The following is a 16,124-nucleotide window of genomic DNA, read 5'->3' on the forward strand; positions in this document are numbered from 1 at the left end:
CCCCCCCACCCCCACCCCCACCCCCACCCTCAGCCCTGGTGCTCAGGCCCTTTGCCTGATGGGCCCACCCTCCATGTAGCCCTGGTGCCCAGGTGCCTCACCTGATCGGCCCACCCTCCCCACAGCCCTATCGCCCAGATGCCTTACCAACTAGGCCTGCCAGCCCACAGCCCTAGCACCCAGGTCCCTCACCCAATCAGCTGGCCTGCCCACCTGCCCACCCCATGGCCCTAACACTCAGGCACCTTCCCCACTAGAACTGCCTGCCCAACCTCCCTCCAGCCCTAGCACCCTGGGCGCCTTGCAGCCTCTGGCCTGTGGTATACAGGAGGTCAGATTACATGATCTCAGCGGTTCCTTCTGCGCTTGGAATCTATGAAAAAGGCCCCTGTCGCACCAGTTCAGGTAAAGGTGTGACGCTGTATCAGGTTCGAGACATCAGTGCAACTCTGCGTGCAGACCCTCTTCCACCCTCCATCTGAACATGGCTAGCATCAGTGTGAGCTAAACCAGGCGGAACCTGACATCAGTGTCCCCACACAACCACTGCACTTTGTGGCATGCTTTCAGCTAAACTGGTGCAACCCTGCGTATGGACCAGGCCATACTGAGAAGCATCAGCCTAAGAGAGTGTAAGGAGAGAACAACGCCAGAGCTTCCACTCTGCTTTACCACTAGGTCAGAGCCTCCATTCAAGGGACATTATTAACTTCCTTTTTTTGAAACTAACCAATCAATTTTTTTAAGTCCTAACCCAGTTTCTGACAGAGCCCCCTTAATTGTGGGTCCCGTCTTAAAGAGACAACCTGTGCCAGGGTAAGAACTGCCTCTTCTCTCTCATGGGCACGAAGCTGGTATTTGCTCAGGGCAATGGCTTTTTGGCTACAAACATCATACCATAGCCAGAAAGGAGGGAGGGATAGCTCAGTGGTTTGAGCATTAGCCTGCTACACCCAGGGTTGTGAGTTCAATCCTTGAGGGGGCCACTTAGGGATCTGGGGCAAAATCAGTACTTGGTCCTACTAGTGAAGGCAGGGGGCTGGACTCTATGACCTTTCAAGGTCCCTTCCAGTTCTAGGAGATAGGATACCTCCATTAATTTAAAAAAAAAAAAATTTAAAGCTGGCTGAGGAGCCAGGAGCAGAGGTGAAGGCCAAGCATTCCTAACGTACTTGTTTGCCTCTCATATTCCAGGACGTCCCACTCTTTTCCTAGTGGTAGATGTTGGATGTATGGAACGGTAACTGATGAGATCACTCTTCTCCGCTTGTGTGAGCTTTGTAGCACCCTCGCTGTTCTGCTGTTCTACTGGCTGTCAGGCCCCTCGGCGGTTTGGAAAGCGTGCAGGTGGATCCCTGAAATGCTGCAGGAGGCATGCCTGCAAGCTGTTGGCTTGTATGTGGTCCCACTTCCCAGGTATTCCCTTACCTGCTCTTTGGGCCCAACGCTGAAGCCCTGGAATTGACTTCATGGGGAGGGTGCATGAGGAAGGACTGCAGGATGTGCCTTGCATTGCCCCTCCCACTGCAGACCACACTTACATGATATCTGGCCCCGTTGCTCCAGCCAGGGTTCCCTGCACTGAGTCTGCACTCGCATGGGCCTCGAGCACTTGCACTTACCTGAGGTTGCTGTACCCCCATTTCCCAGAGTCCACTCACCTAATTCATCTGCAAAGGAAAAACAAAGCAAGAGTGTTTCTGATTCAGATGTTTAAACGTTTACGTCTCAAATCAGCCCCTCCCCACACTAGAGGGGCTGAGTAAAGGCTTCCACCCACTCAGCTGGAGACAATACAACAGCAGAGCCCAGAGAAAGTGCATGAGCACTGGGGTGGTCCCTACGCTGGGGGACGCTCCTATTTCAAGGGGCACCGGACTGCTCCAGGGAGATGGGAGCAATGTAGCAGTTTCAGCCCTGTGGGATTGCTGGCACCGCTCAGCCTGCAGTGAAAGTACAAACTGAGCCTTTAACCAGCGAGAGCTGCCCCTTCCCCCAGGAGACAGAGGGCTGAGCAGCAGGTGCTGACGCAGATGAGAGGTACGGGGCGGGGGGATGTCCATGCCACACTGCAGAGATTCTGCCTTAGCCAGAGAGCTGCACAAGGGACAGTGCTGAAGTCCAGCACTCCTGCAGCTGTGCAAGGTTCTCCCCGCTGCGGGGGAGTGGGAGGAAATGTAGGGGCCCGACTGAAATGCACGTTTTCCACAAGCCCCCTTGGGAGAGCAGGGTGGGGAGTGAGACCCTGCTGCCAAGGGAGGGGGAGCAGCACCAACAGGCCGGAGCCAGGCATGACGGAAAGAGACTACAGATGTGGGAGCGGGGAGGCTGTACAGTTGGCATAAATGAGCACAAGCCCAGGAGCCTGGACTCCTGGGTTCTAACTCGGCTTTGCCACCGCGCTCCCCCCCCCCACCCCCACATGGCCTGGCCCCTCTCTGTGCCTCAGTTTACCCATCTGTAAAATGGGGGGAATGATGCTGCCCATGCGATGGGGCTGCTGGACAGATTCATGCTCGGACCATGGACAGCGCTAGGCAAGGCAGAAGCATTATCAGCTTTAGCGGGGAAGGGGATTACCTTCATCTGAGATCGCAGCTCCCTTGCCAGAGGCCTGCGCTGTATGCGCCATGACCAGGCCGGGGTCTGGAAGAGCAGCACCTAAAAAGACAGGACACATTGTTACCCCATCAATCAACAGCAACCACCCTTGTGCCCCGCCCACTGCCACCGGACACAGCACCTGGCAGGAATCAGCAGGTGGCTCCCGGCGGCTGTGGCAGGTGCTTAGGGAGATCCCAGAAAGATTGAGCCCCGCAAGCGCCAACACCCCCCAGGCTCCAGCTGTGAGCAGAGCCAGCAAGGAGAAACCTCACCCCAGCCAAGCACTGACTCAGAGAGAGCCCAGTGCTACCGGGTCCCGGGCGCCAGGCACAGCGGGCAAGGGGCTGAGCCAGCCTGGTGGCACCAAGCAGCGACGGAAGGGTCCCAGATGCTCATACGAGGGAGGCTGCGCTGAACAGCAAAGCCGATTCCCCGGGGGTCGCCCCCGCGCCTTCCCCGTCCCCGGGGCGCTCACAGGGGTCCCCCCCCCCAGGCCTAAGAGTCCCCCTGAGCCAAGCTGCAATCCCCACTGACCCTCCCCAACGCTGGCAGGAGCCGCCCCTCCCGCCCCGCCCGCCTGCAGCGCCGACCCCTCATCCCCTCACCCCGCGGGAGAGCCAGCTCCTCCGGCCGCGGCTGCCGTCCCCTGGTGTCCCGCATGGCGGGGCCTGGCGCTCAGCTCCCGGCGCTGGGCTCGCTCCCCCAAAGCCCCGCTCAAGGGAGGCAGCGAGGAGGCGACGGCTCTGGAATTCCCCAGCTCCGCCGGCTGCCGCCGCCTCATTGGCTACAGGCCCCGGTGAGCTCATCCTCGTAAAACGGGAAAGCCCCGCTCTGGGGAAGGCGGCCCGCTCCGGCTGGGCTTGGCGCAGCTGGCCGGCCAGTGCCCGGGCACCTCCGCCCCGCCAGCCTCGAGCCCCCATCCTGCGCCCCGCCAGCCCCGAGCCCCCTGCCCGCGCCCCGCAGAGCCCCCTGCCCCGAGCCCCCTGCCCGCGCACCGCCAGCCCCGAGCCCCATACAGCGCCTCCTGCCCCCTGCCTGCGCTCCGCTAGCCCAGCGCCCCCTGCCCCGAGCTCCCTATCCGCGCCCCGCAGCGCCTCCTGCCCCGAGCCCCTGCCCGCGCCCTGCAGCGCCCCCTGCCCGCGCCCCGCCAGCCCAGCGCCCCCCCGGGCGGGAGGAAGCTCAGGCCGAACCTGGCCTTACCCAGCGCTGTCGCCGGCCAAGTGGCCTCTCTCCGCGGCCCTCACGCTGGGGTCGCCCCCTAAGCCGCCTGCATCTCGCCTCCCTGCTCGGCAGCGCTTCCGGGCTCTCGGCCACCTGCAGAGGCAGGGAAGGGCCGGGCGGGGGGCGCCGACTCCCCCACACCCGACAGCTCTTCCCCGGCCTCCGGAAGCTGGGGCCGCTGCTCGGCAGAGAGCGTCTTGGCCAGAAGGGACAGACACGTGGTGCCAAGACCAGGAGTGCAGGGGCCCCGGGCCGGGGACGGCCAGCGGAGGTGGTCCGGGCCGGGGACAGGGGGCCCGGGCTGGCAGAAGGGCCAGGTGACCGAGTCACCTGCCACCTTCCCTGCCGAGGACCGTGCAGCACCCGCCGTTTGTGTCTCAGTCCCTGCTAGGCTTTTCTGATCTCATTGTCCTGGGGGAGCCAATTGGTGAGTTACTGGAAGGGCCCAGAGGCCCAGCCTTATTCCTTTCACTGGCTTTGAGTAGGTGCTAGGTCAGTGGCTCCTGCAGAGGACAAGTCAGTTTAGCACTTGCAGCTAGTCCAGGGGTCGGGGAAGTGGCAGGTGGCACAGTCTGGACAGGGGAGGAGGCAGGTGACTCGGTTCCAACAGGGGAGGAGGCAGGTGGCATGGTCCGGCCAGGGGAGGTGGCAGGTGGCATGGTCCGGCCAGGGGAGGTGGCAGGTGGCACAGTTCTGCCACAACTTTCTATTTTGTTTCCAGCTGCTACAAATTTGCATTAAAATATTCTAAAAATATGCAAGCGCTTTCCTACCATTCCATTGCCACAGGGAGTCACCGAATGGGCCGTGGCAGGGAGGTCCCTGAGAGACTCTACTAAAACATGGCCCATGGTACGAAGGTATTAGAGAACACAGAGCTAGGCTATGTACAGGCACACAGAAGCCACAGTCCCTGCCCTGAAGCATTCATTACCATCTAAAACAAGGCACAAAATATTAATAGATTCTATGCCAGGAAGGGACCACTGTGCTCATATAGTCTGACCTCCTGCGTCACACAGGTCACGTAACTCCCCTGAATGAATTTCTGTTCGAACTAGAGCAGATGCTAAATGGAGGGAGAAGAGGTCCAGGAATGGCTTGTGTGGTTACAATGAGCACAACTGGGCTGCTCCACCTCCTTAGGCAACACATGTGGTTGCTGGGTTTGCGTCTCAGGTTTTGCAAGCCCCTCTTGAAAAATCTTGGGCCTGATTTTTGGAGGTGTTGAGTAGCTGAAGCCAATGGGAGCTCTGGGTGCCCAGCACCTCTGAAAATTCACTGGCCCCAACTTCATTAATGCAGAGTAGAGTTATCTGGCAGTATCTCATACCTGTCTGGAATGTCAAATGCACCCAGCCTGAACCCACTGAAACCCAGGGGACACTAAGTCCTGGTGTCACCGACTCGTGCTCTCTCTCAGCTCCGTACGGTGAACCCCCTTCAGAGCAACAGCCCTTCTCAGGGGTCCACTCTGTCTCAGGGGTTAAGCTGTAGGCCCTTCCACCTCCTGGAACCGCACCTCTCTGAGCCCTAATCATGCCTGTCTCTCGCCGTGGGCCCCTTCAAGGAGTCCACTTGCTCTGAACCCCCGGGGCCTCCACACCCAGAGGGAATACAACCCTGATCTCTAGACCGGAGTGACTCTCAGCCAGCGTAAAATAGGAGGGTTTATTGAATGTCTGAACACAGCACAGAAAACTCTCTGGACCCTCAGGCTCAGCACAGTACATCTAGGGCTGTCCAGCCTCCAGGTGGGCACTGGCTGCTCTCTCTCCAGTCCAGAAGCCTCCCCCTTCCAGCTGAGGCATGCTATATCACCGGCCCCAACCGCTTCTCCCCTGTCCTTTGTCTTCCATCCCAGGTAAACAGGTCGCTGGGGCCCTCTCTCCTCCGCTGGCTGGAACTGGTTGGTCAGGACACTGGGGTCCTCTCTCCTCAGCCCATTGTCTTCCCACTGGCCAGAACTGGCTGCCGGGGTCCCAGCTGCTAGACGAGGTCACACCTGGTCCTCTGCAACAACGAAACCTCTCCCACCACCTTGTTAAACATGCAGCACAAAGGGAAACTGAGGCACGCACACACTATTCATGTAAAACGCTACAAAAATCCCCAACTTCGTCACATCAGCCCTGCCCTGCAACCTTCACTTTGCTCTGAGCCACAGGGAATGTACCGCAGGTGGGCTTCTGCATGCACTGCCCTGTAACAAGGCAGAGGAAATGTGCCCTTGATGTGGGGGGCCCTGAGCATATTCTCTCTGCAGCTGTTCCAAACGCCCCCTGCTGCACTAGGGGGGGCTGCAGTGACTGGTCAGGGATTGCTTGCAGCAGGTGGTCATGCTGCAATGTGAGAAGAGGGACATCTGCACCCAAAAGGCCTGGCCTCTGCAGGTTTGGGCTGACCTATGTGGGTTGTGCAAAGAGAGGAGCACAATGGTCTGTGGCCAGGGGTGTTGTAACAGTGGGAGCCATGCCAGTGCACTGAAGGGCAGATGTTCCAGAGGGATCCTTAGGACAAGGAGTGGGAACACGGGGCAGCTTGGCGCAGAGTGTGAAGTGGTCGAGGCCAGGCAGGCCAGATATAGGTAACAGGAGGTGCTCTTATGTCGTGTTCACTAATGCTACATGGTAACTAACACAAGGTCAAATCTAGTGATGACAAGGCCATTAATAGGGAAAGGGCAGAGTTAAGGTTGCAAGCCAAGGCTGCTGTAGGAGGCCCTTCCTTATAACCCTTAGCTTAATGGCTAGGACACTCACCCTGCACGTTGGAGACCCTAGGGCAGGGGTAGGCAACCTATGGCACGGGTGCCAAAGGCGGCATGCGAGCAGATTTTCAGTGGCACTCACACTGCCCAGGTCCTGGCCACCGGTCCGGGGGCTCTGCATTTTATTTAATTTTAAATGAAGCTTCTTAAACATTGTAAAAGCCTTATTTACTTTACATATAACAACAGTTTAGTTATATATAGTATAGACTTCTAGAAAGAGACCTTCTAAAAACGTTAAAATGTATGACTGGCACGCGAAACCTTAAATTAGAGTGAATAAATGAAGACTCGGCACACCACTTCTGAAAGGTTGCCGACCCCTGCCCTAGGGCAAGTCCCCCCTGCTCCTGATGAAGCAAAAAGATTTGAGCAGTGATCTGCCCCCTCAGGTGAGTGCCCACACGGCTCTACGGGGTAGTCCAATATGGGTCTCTCTCAATCTTGCATATTGAAGTTGTTCCACTTTAATTAAATTGAATAAATCAATATTAACTGGGCCAGAGAGTTAAAATCATTCTGTAGCCTAGTGGTCAGACCCTTGTTCAAACCCCTTCTCCACCTCAGGAGGAGGGGAGACTTGAACTGGGTGTCATTCTGGCTGAATGACCCATCCCCTGGGCTAATTATTGCAAGAGAAAGCTTCTCCCCACTCCCAGCCATTTGTTTCGGGCCCTGCATGCAACATAGACAGCCAGCCTCCTTTCTTCCCCTTTTTCCCAGAAGCTCCAACATTTTGAGGGGCCACGCAGAGGCATGACCCTTTGGTTTGTGTAGATTGGATGAATTATCGTAGAAAGCTGCAAATTATGTTGTGTTTACTTTTCATGAGAAACATAAGTTACTCTTTGGGTTGAAGAGAGTACCCAGGTGCCCATTAGTCAATGTTGACCTTGCGTCAGTCGTTACAATAGGGCTCTCTATTCTGGATACATTTTCTGTTGCTCAGCAACCCCTGTGATCATGCCAACATTGATGAACTGCAACTACTCGGTTTTCTTTGATCACACTCAGTCCCATTGTTCAGGAAATGAGGGAGGTGCCCAAGGCATAATTACAGCCCCTGAGTGCTTCTGCTTCCTAGAATCTTTCCTCCCCCCTCTAATTAATGCTGTTTGCCTTGGCCAAACGTGTAATGCAAAATCTGGGCGTGTGGGGGGCACTTTAGAGCACTTTGAAACATCATCTCTTACCCCAGAAGTTTTGCTCTCAGAGCAAAACTTCTAGAATGAGCCCCTACAGAACACAGGCAGAGAGCAACTAATGTGCACAACACGCATCCTCAGAGAGCTGTGACGGGCAGGACTCACACAGTGCCTGGGTGCTGGGCAGGTTCAAAGGCCACAGCATGCCACCTTCAGTCACTCACTGACTCTGATGTCAGGCAGCCCATGAACCCTCTGGCTTAGAGCCCCCGTCATCCTCTGGTTCCCATGCAAATGACTTTCACTGGCTCCTCAGCATGGCTTGGGCCTCAATGGAAGTCCAACTTTTAGCCTGTTGCTTCCTCAGAGGGGCAGTGGATGCAGTGTATTATTTGAGATCAGTCTCCATTGGAGACTTTCCAATTTGCAAAGGATCAGAGCCGGAGTTTGAACCTCAAGTGTGGACAAAAAAAAAGTGATAAGAACTGTGCTATTTTTATGTCACATGATTATTTTAGGGGTGCTGTATGTTAGGAACCCCTGGCTCAAATTACCTAAAGTTTCGACCATTAATGCCATAGGTGCCAACTTTTCCCGGTGCCGGTGAGTGCTTGCGCCCCCCTGGCCCCGCCCCGACTCCACCCCTACCCAGCCCCCATTCCAACCCCTTCCCCAAAGTCCCCGCCCCAACTCCACCCCCTCCCTGCCCCTATTGGACTCCTTCCTCAAATCCCTGCCCCAGCCACACCTCTTCCCCAGTGCGCTGTGTTCCCCCTCCTCCCCCTCTCTCCCAGTGCTTGCCGCCATGAAACAGCTGTTTCGGGGCGGCAAGCGCTAAAGCTAGGGGAGAAGCAGCGCGCTCAGGGGAGGAGGCAGAGGCAGAGCGGAGGCAGAGGTGAGCTGGGGCTGGGTGGGGCAGGGAGCTGCCGGTGGGTGCAGAGCACCCATCAATTTTTCCCCATGGGTGCTCCAGCCCCGGAGCACCCACAGAGTCGGCGCCTATGATTAATGCTACTCTAGATCCCCCTGAAGATGTCAAGTTTTGTAAAGAAAATCTAAATCTTAGAGCACTTAGAAAATCTGACTGTTGAACAGTGAACTAGTCTCCACTAGTCTCTATAATGGTGCCACCACCTGACTATAATCATATTCTAGCATCTCAAGTTTCGTACCGAACATTAAAATACCAAAACTCGGGGGCCACTTTTGCAAATTTTGGCCTTGAGCCAGATTTTCAGACTCTTATTTGCACGGCATATACCTATTTGTTCAGAGCTGAAAGGCAGGTAGGTTAACCCAAAACATCTTGCAACCATGCCTGACGGTGGGGAGAATCACCGTCTGCCTTACCTGGGCGGCTGCTTGTTGATCCCACACATGCAGCACACAAAAATGCTATGTAAGGCAGTGGTACATGATGGTGAAAACTGACATCACATCCTGTGTCTTTTTCTAAGAGGTGCTGAGCACCCCCCAGTTGGTTTGAATCAATGGGTGTGTCAGCCCTCACCCCCTCCAAAAATCACAGCCACAGGCTGTAATTACCAGACTCTAGGCACCTGAACCATATTCAGAGGGGCTAATCACCTGCTAATCTCACGGGAACCTTTGGGGACTTGGTAGTGTTCAGAAGCTATTAAAAATTAGTGACTGCCATCTGTCAGGGTGGATAAAAATAAAATAAAAAAAAATATTGGATTTTTATTTAATTACATTATTCTTTTTTAAAATAAACCTATTTGAAATGAAATTATGACAACCTATATTAAGGTCTAAACTTTCTATGGTCTATTATCATTTAAATTAAATAAAAAATAACATTCAAGCAACAAGTTTGCTGCCAAAGTTCTAAAGACAGTCTAGTCACTGATCTGGGGGAGTCCCTGGCTAAGTACTTGGCACCATAGGCGCCGACTCTGGGTGCTCCGGCGCTGGAGCATCCACGGGGAAAAATTGGTGGGTGCTTAGCACCCACCGGCAGCTCCTTGCCCCACTGTCCCAGCTCACCTCCTCCTCATCTCTGCCTCCGCCTCCTCCCCTGGGCGCACCGCGTGCCCGCTTTTCCCCCCGGCTCCCAGCGCTTGCGCCGCAAAATAGCTGATTCGCGCGGCAAGTGCTGGGAGGGAGGGGGGAGGAGGGGGAACACGGCATGCTCAGGGAAGAGGCGGGACCGGGGTGGGGATTTGGGGAAGGGGTCCAATCGGGGCAGGGAGGGGGCAGAGTTGGGGCAGGGACTTTGGGGAAGGGGTTGGAATGGGGGCGGGGCAGGGGCAGGGAAGTGGTGGGCGGGGCCAGGGGGCGGCACGAACACCCACCAGCGCTGGGGAAAGTTGGTGCCTACGCTTGGAACAAAGTTTGTTGATATGCTAAACCAGCTTTGGACAGCAGTAGCCTCCTCTGCAGTGCATGGAGGATATTGTCCTCACTTTACTTTATTCAGCTAGTTCAGTTTAATGACTAGTTCATTCAAAGTCGAGAAACTGACTGGGACTTAAAAAAACCAGGAAAGCTTGTTTTCCTCTCCCAGATAAAAATGAGATATGAGGAGATGAAAACTAGATCTAAAATCTTGAAAGACATGGTGACCAAAAACAATCAGTTCAATTCACTAACAACAGATAATACTTCCTTTGGTGAATAAATCAGTTAATTTTAAATGCAAGACATGTTTTGATAAATTTATTTTTTTCTTATGTATCCAGAACATTTAAGGCAGTTTTATTTAATTAATAAATTTAATTCATCCAATAATAAGAATATAGCAGTAGGGATATATTACTGACCACCTGACCAGGATGGTGATAGTGACTGTGAAACGCTCAGGGAGATTACAGAGGCTATTAAAATAAAAAAACTCAATAATAATGGGGGATTTCAACTATCCCCATAGTGACTGGGTACATATCACCTCAGGATGGGACACAGAGATAAAGTTTCTTGACACCTTAAATGACTGCTTCTTGGAGAAGCTAATCCTGGAACCCACAAGAGGAGAGGCAATTCTTGATTTAGTCCTAAGTGGAGCACAGGATCAGGTCCAAGAGGTGAATATAGCTGGACTGCTTGGTAATAGTGACCATAATATAATTAAGTGTAACATCCCTGTGGTGGGGGAAAATACCACAGTGGCCCAACACTGTAGCATTTAATTTCAGAAAGGGGAACTACACAAAAATGAGGAGGTTAGTTAAACAGAAATTAAAAGGAACAGCACCAAAAGTGAAATCTCTGCAAGCTGCATGGAAACTTTTTAAAGACACCATAATAAAGGCTCAACTTAAATGACTCAACTTACCCCAAATTAAAAAACATAGTAAGAAAACCAAAAAAGAACCACTGTGGCTAAACAACAAAGTACAAGAAGCAGTAAGAGGCAAAAAGGCATCCTTTAAAAAGTGGAAGTTAAATCCTAGTGAAGAAAACAGAAAGGAGCATGAACTCTGGCAAGTGAAGTGTAAAAATATAATTAGGAAGGCCAAAAAAGAATTTGAAGAACAGCTAGTCAAAGACTCAAAAAGTAATAGCAATTTTTTTTAAAGTACATCAGAAGCAGGAAGCCTGCTAAACAGCTAGTGGGGCCACTGGACGATCGAGATGCTAAAGGAGCACTCAAGGACGATAAGGCCATTGCAGAGAAACTAAATGAATTCTTTGCATCGGTCTTCATGGTTGAGGATGTGATTCTGAAACCTGAGCCATTCTTTTTAGGTGACAAATCTGAGGAACTGTCCCAGATTGAGGTGTCATTAGAGGAGGTTTTGAAACAAATTGATAAACTAAACAGGAATAAGTCACTAGGACCAGATGGGATTCACCCAAGAGTTCTGAAGGAACTCAAATGTGAAATTGCAGGACTACTAACTGTAGTCTGTAACCTATCATTTAAATCAGCTTCTGTGCCAGATGACTGGAGGTTAGCTAATGTGACTCCAATTTTTAAAAAGGGCTCCAGAGGTAACTCTGGCAATTACAGGCTGGTAAGCCTGACTTCAGTAATGGGAAAACTTGTTGAAACTACAGTAAAGAACAAAATTGTCAGACGCATAGATGAACATAATTTGTTGGATAAGAGTCAACATGTTTTTTGTAAAGAGAAATCGTGCCTCACCAATCTACTAGAATTATTTGAGGGGGTCAACAAGCATGTGGACAAGGGGGATCCAGTGGATATAGTGTATTTAGATTTAAAAAAAAGCCTTTGACAAGGTCCCTCACCAAAGGCTCTTAAGCAAAATAAACAGTCATGGGATAAGAGGGAAGGTTCTCTCATGGATTGGTAACCGGTTAAAAGATAGGAAACAAAGGGTAGGAATAAATGGTCAGTTTTCAGAATGGAGAGAGGTAAATTGTGGTGTCCCCCAGAGGTGTATACTGGCTCTAGTCCTATTCAACATATTCATCAATGATCTGGAAAAAGAGGTAAACAGTGAGATGGCCAAATTTGCAGATGATACAAAACTACTCAAGATAGTTAAGTCCCAGGCAGACTGCGAAGAGCTACAAAAGGATCTCTCAAAACTGGGTGACTGGGCAACAAAATGGCAGATGAAATTCAATGTTGATAAATTCAAAGTAAGGCACATTAGAAAACATAATCCCAACTATACATATAAAATGATGGGGTCTAAATTAGCTGTTGCCACTTGTGACGGTCCACGCCAGTACGGTCAGGGCAGCGTGGCCTATCAGTCACAGTCTATGAAGCAGCCCTTCGGTGCAGGGCAGCACAGCCTAGTGGCCAGAGTCTATAGAGCCACCCTTCAGTGCAGGGCGGCGTGGCCTAGCGGCCAGAGTCTATAGACCCACGCTTCGGTGCAGGGCAGCATGGCCTAGCGGCCAAAGTCTATGAAGTTGGGGCACCCACTAAGGGGTGTAGCAGCCCCTGTAGGGGGGCCCAGGGCGGCTCTGATTCCTGGCACAGTCAGGGACTGTGGCTGGCCCTCCGCAGGAGCTTCCTAGACAGGTCCTTCCCCTGCGGCCTCCAGCCCAGAATGAGCTGGGCTCCCTCCCTTTATACTGCTAGAGCATTTGGCGCATGCCCAGTCTCACCAGGGAGGCGGGACTTCCCCTGTCAATAATATGGCCTTAACCCTGTCTGGGCTAGTGCGGGGTAAGCAGACCCTGTCACACCACTCAAGAAAGAGATCTTGGAGTCATTGTGGATAGTTCTCTGAAAACATCCACTCAATGTGCAGCAGCAGTCAAAAAAGCGAACAGAATGTTGGGAATCATTAAGAAAGGGATAGAGAATAAAACAGAAAATATCATATTGCCTCTATATAAATCCATTGTACACACACATCTTCAATACTGTGTGCAGATGTGGTCGCCCCATCTCAAAAAAGATATATTGGACTTGGAAAAGGTTCAGAAAAGGGCAACAAAAATTATTAGGGGTATGGAGCATCTGCCATATGAAGAGAGATTAATAAGACTGGGACTTTTCAGCTTGGAAAAAAGACAACTAAGGCGGGGATACAATAGAGGTCTATAAAATCATGCTTTTGGGCTTCCCTCTGGGCCTCCATAGCCCTCTGGTGGGCAGTTTCTTCCCTGGCTTTTTCTGCCTCCATCCTGGCTTTTTTTGCCTCCATAGCTCTCTTGTGGGCAGCTTCTTCCCTGGCCACCTGTTTATTATGTTCTTTTATTCTTTCCTCAGCTTCAAATCTGGCGAATTCCATTTTTTTCTGGACGTCACTTTCTTTCATCCTAGCTTAACTCGAGAGTTAGAAAGAAAGAAAAAAAACCTCTTGTGAATTCCTTTGCAGGAAGTTAACTACCCTGCCCTCAGGCAGAGAAAAAAATCTCCAGCTGCTCACAGCTTTAAAACAAACAAAACACCTCTCTGCTTTCTAAGCAGCCAAAAAGGAAAAAAAAATTGTCCTTTTAAAATCCTACTGGGCTTTTGGTTCGAAATGATCCCACTGCGCTGCCACCATGTCAGGGTTCCCTCCTCACTCTGAACTCTGGGGTACAGATGTGGGGACCCGCATGAAAGACCCCCTAAGCTTATTTTTACCAGCTTAGGTTAAAACTTCCCCAAAGCACAAATTCCTTCCTTGCCTTAGTATCGCTGCCACCACCAAGTGATTTAACCAAACATTCAGGGAGGGCCACTTGGAGCCCTACCTTCCCCAAATATCCCCCCAAGTCCCTACACCCCCTTTCCTGGGGAGGCTTGAGAATAATATCCTCACCAATTGGTACAGGTGAACGCAGACCCAAACCCTTGGATCTTAAGAACAATGAAAAATCAATCGGGTTCTTAAAAAAAAAAATTAAGTAAAGAAAAGGTAAAAAAAATCACCTCTGTAAAATCAGGATGGTAAGTACTTTACAGAATAACAAAAGACTCAAAACCACAGAGAATTTCCCCTCTAGGCAAAACTTTAAAGTTACAAAAACAGGAATAAACCTCCCTCTTTGCTTAGTTCAGATATAGCTAGGGAGATGTATTTTCCCCTGCCCTGTTTCCTGGCTGGCTCTGAGAGAGACAAACAAAAAACCTTCCCCCACAGATCTGAAAGTATCTTCTCCCCTTATTGGTCCTTTTGGTCAGGTGCCCCCAGGTTATCTGAGCTTCTTAACCCTTTACAGGTAAAAGAGGAATTAACCCTTTACAGGGTAAAGAGGGATTTTATGCTACCCTTAGCTGTATGTTTATGACAGGGGGATATAATAGCGGTCTATAAAATCATGATTGGTATGGAAAAAGTAAATAAGGAAGTGTTATTTACTCCTTCTCATAACACAAGAACTAGGGGTCACTAAATGAAATTAATAGGCAGCAGGTTTAAAACAAGTATTTTTTCACAAAATGCACAGTCAACCTATGGAACTCCTTGCCAGAAGATGTTGTGAAGGCCAAGACTATAACAGGGTTCAAAAAAGAACTAGATAAATTCATGGAGGATAGGTCCATCAATGGCTATTAGCCAGGATGGACAGGGATGGTGTCCCTAGCCTCTGTTTGCCAGAAGCTGGGAATGGGTGATAGGGGATGGATCACTTGATGATTACTTGTTCTGTTCATTCCCTCTGGGGCACCTGGCATTGGCCACTGTCAGAAGACAGGCTACTGAGCTAGATGGACCTTTGGTCTGAAACAGTATTGCCGTTCTTATATTCTTAAACTTTTTAAAATGCTGTTTTATGATTTTTTAATTTAATTCTAATTTCCATCCACATGCAGCTGGAAACATATCACAAATAAAAAACTAATCTAGTAAAATGTGTCATTCACCATTTTCTCACAAAACAAAAATGTAAAAATTAAGAAATTGAATAAATATATGTTAAGCTATCTAATTGCACAAATGTGTATCTTAAAGTCTATGAGTAATATAGTACATCTCCCTGGCTAGCAACAAGTAATACCAATTTTAGTGTAAAAACTATACTTAGTTGCAAATCAACATGTTTTAATGGTTAGCAGCCTATGAGATTCAACCTATCCGTAGGAAAAGAACTGAACAGTACAAATGCAAAATAAGATTAAAATTGATTATTCAAATCAAGATTTCTTGCTTGCTGATGTAAATCATGGTTACAATCAGTGATTTAAATGGCTTTGATTTAAAACAATGTAACCTGTTTACCTAAGGTCCTTATCTGACCCACAGCACTGTAATATGAGCACCTCTGCATGGAGCCTCACAACCGCATTGAGATAGGGAAGTGCTATATCCACAGTGTGGGGATGGGGACCCAAGGTGCAGAGACTGTGAACAGTATGCTCTGGATTGAGCATCCAGCATTAGGGGCCCCACACTGCAGGTTTTAGCTGTAGCAGCAGAGACACATTTAATGACACATAAAATAAGAGATTAAAACTATCTCCTCCCCCACCTCACCACCCCCTCCACTAGTTCAGCTCCCCAACCCCTCCTGCCCCATTATGCCTCCTCTGGCTCAGCTCCCCCACTAACTACGCTCCCCCAGCTCAGCTCCCCATCAGCCCCAGCTCCCACCACTACTCCCCCGGCTCAGCACCCCCCACCCCACTACTTCCCCCAGCTCAGCTCCCCCTCAGCCCCAGCTCTCACCACTACTCCCCCCTGGCTCAGCTCCCACCACTACTCCCCCCAACTCAGCTCCCACCACTATTCCCCCTGACTCAGCTCCCCCACTAACTAGACTCCCCCAGCTCAGCTCCCCCTCAGCCCCAGCTCCCACAACTACTCCCCCCGGCTCAGCTCCCCCCACCCCACTACTCCTCCCAGTTTAGCTCCCCCTCAGCCCCAGCTCTCACCACTACTCCCCCTGGCTCAGCTCCCACCACTACTCCCCCCGACTCAGCTCCCCCACTAACTAGACTCCCCCAGCTCAGCTCCCCCTCAGCCCCAGCTCCCACCACTACTCTCCCCGGCTCAGCTCCCCCCACC

Source organism: Emys orbicularis, chromosome 21 (genome assembly GCF_028017835.1).
Source record: "Emys orbicularis isolate rEmyOrb1 chromosome 21, rEmyOrb1.hap1, whole genome shotgun sequence".
Classification (NCBI taxonomy): Eukaryota; Metazoa; Chordata; order Testudines; family Emydidae; genus Emys; species Emys orbicularis.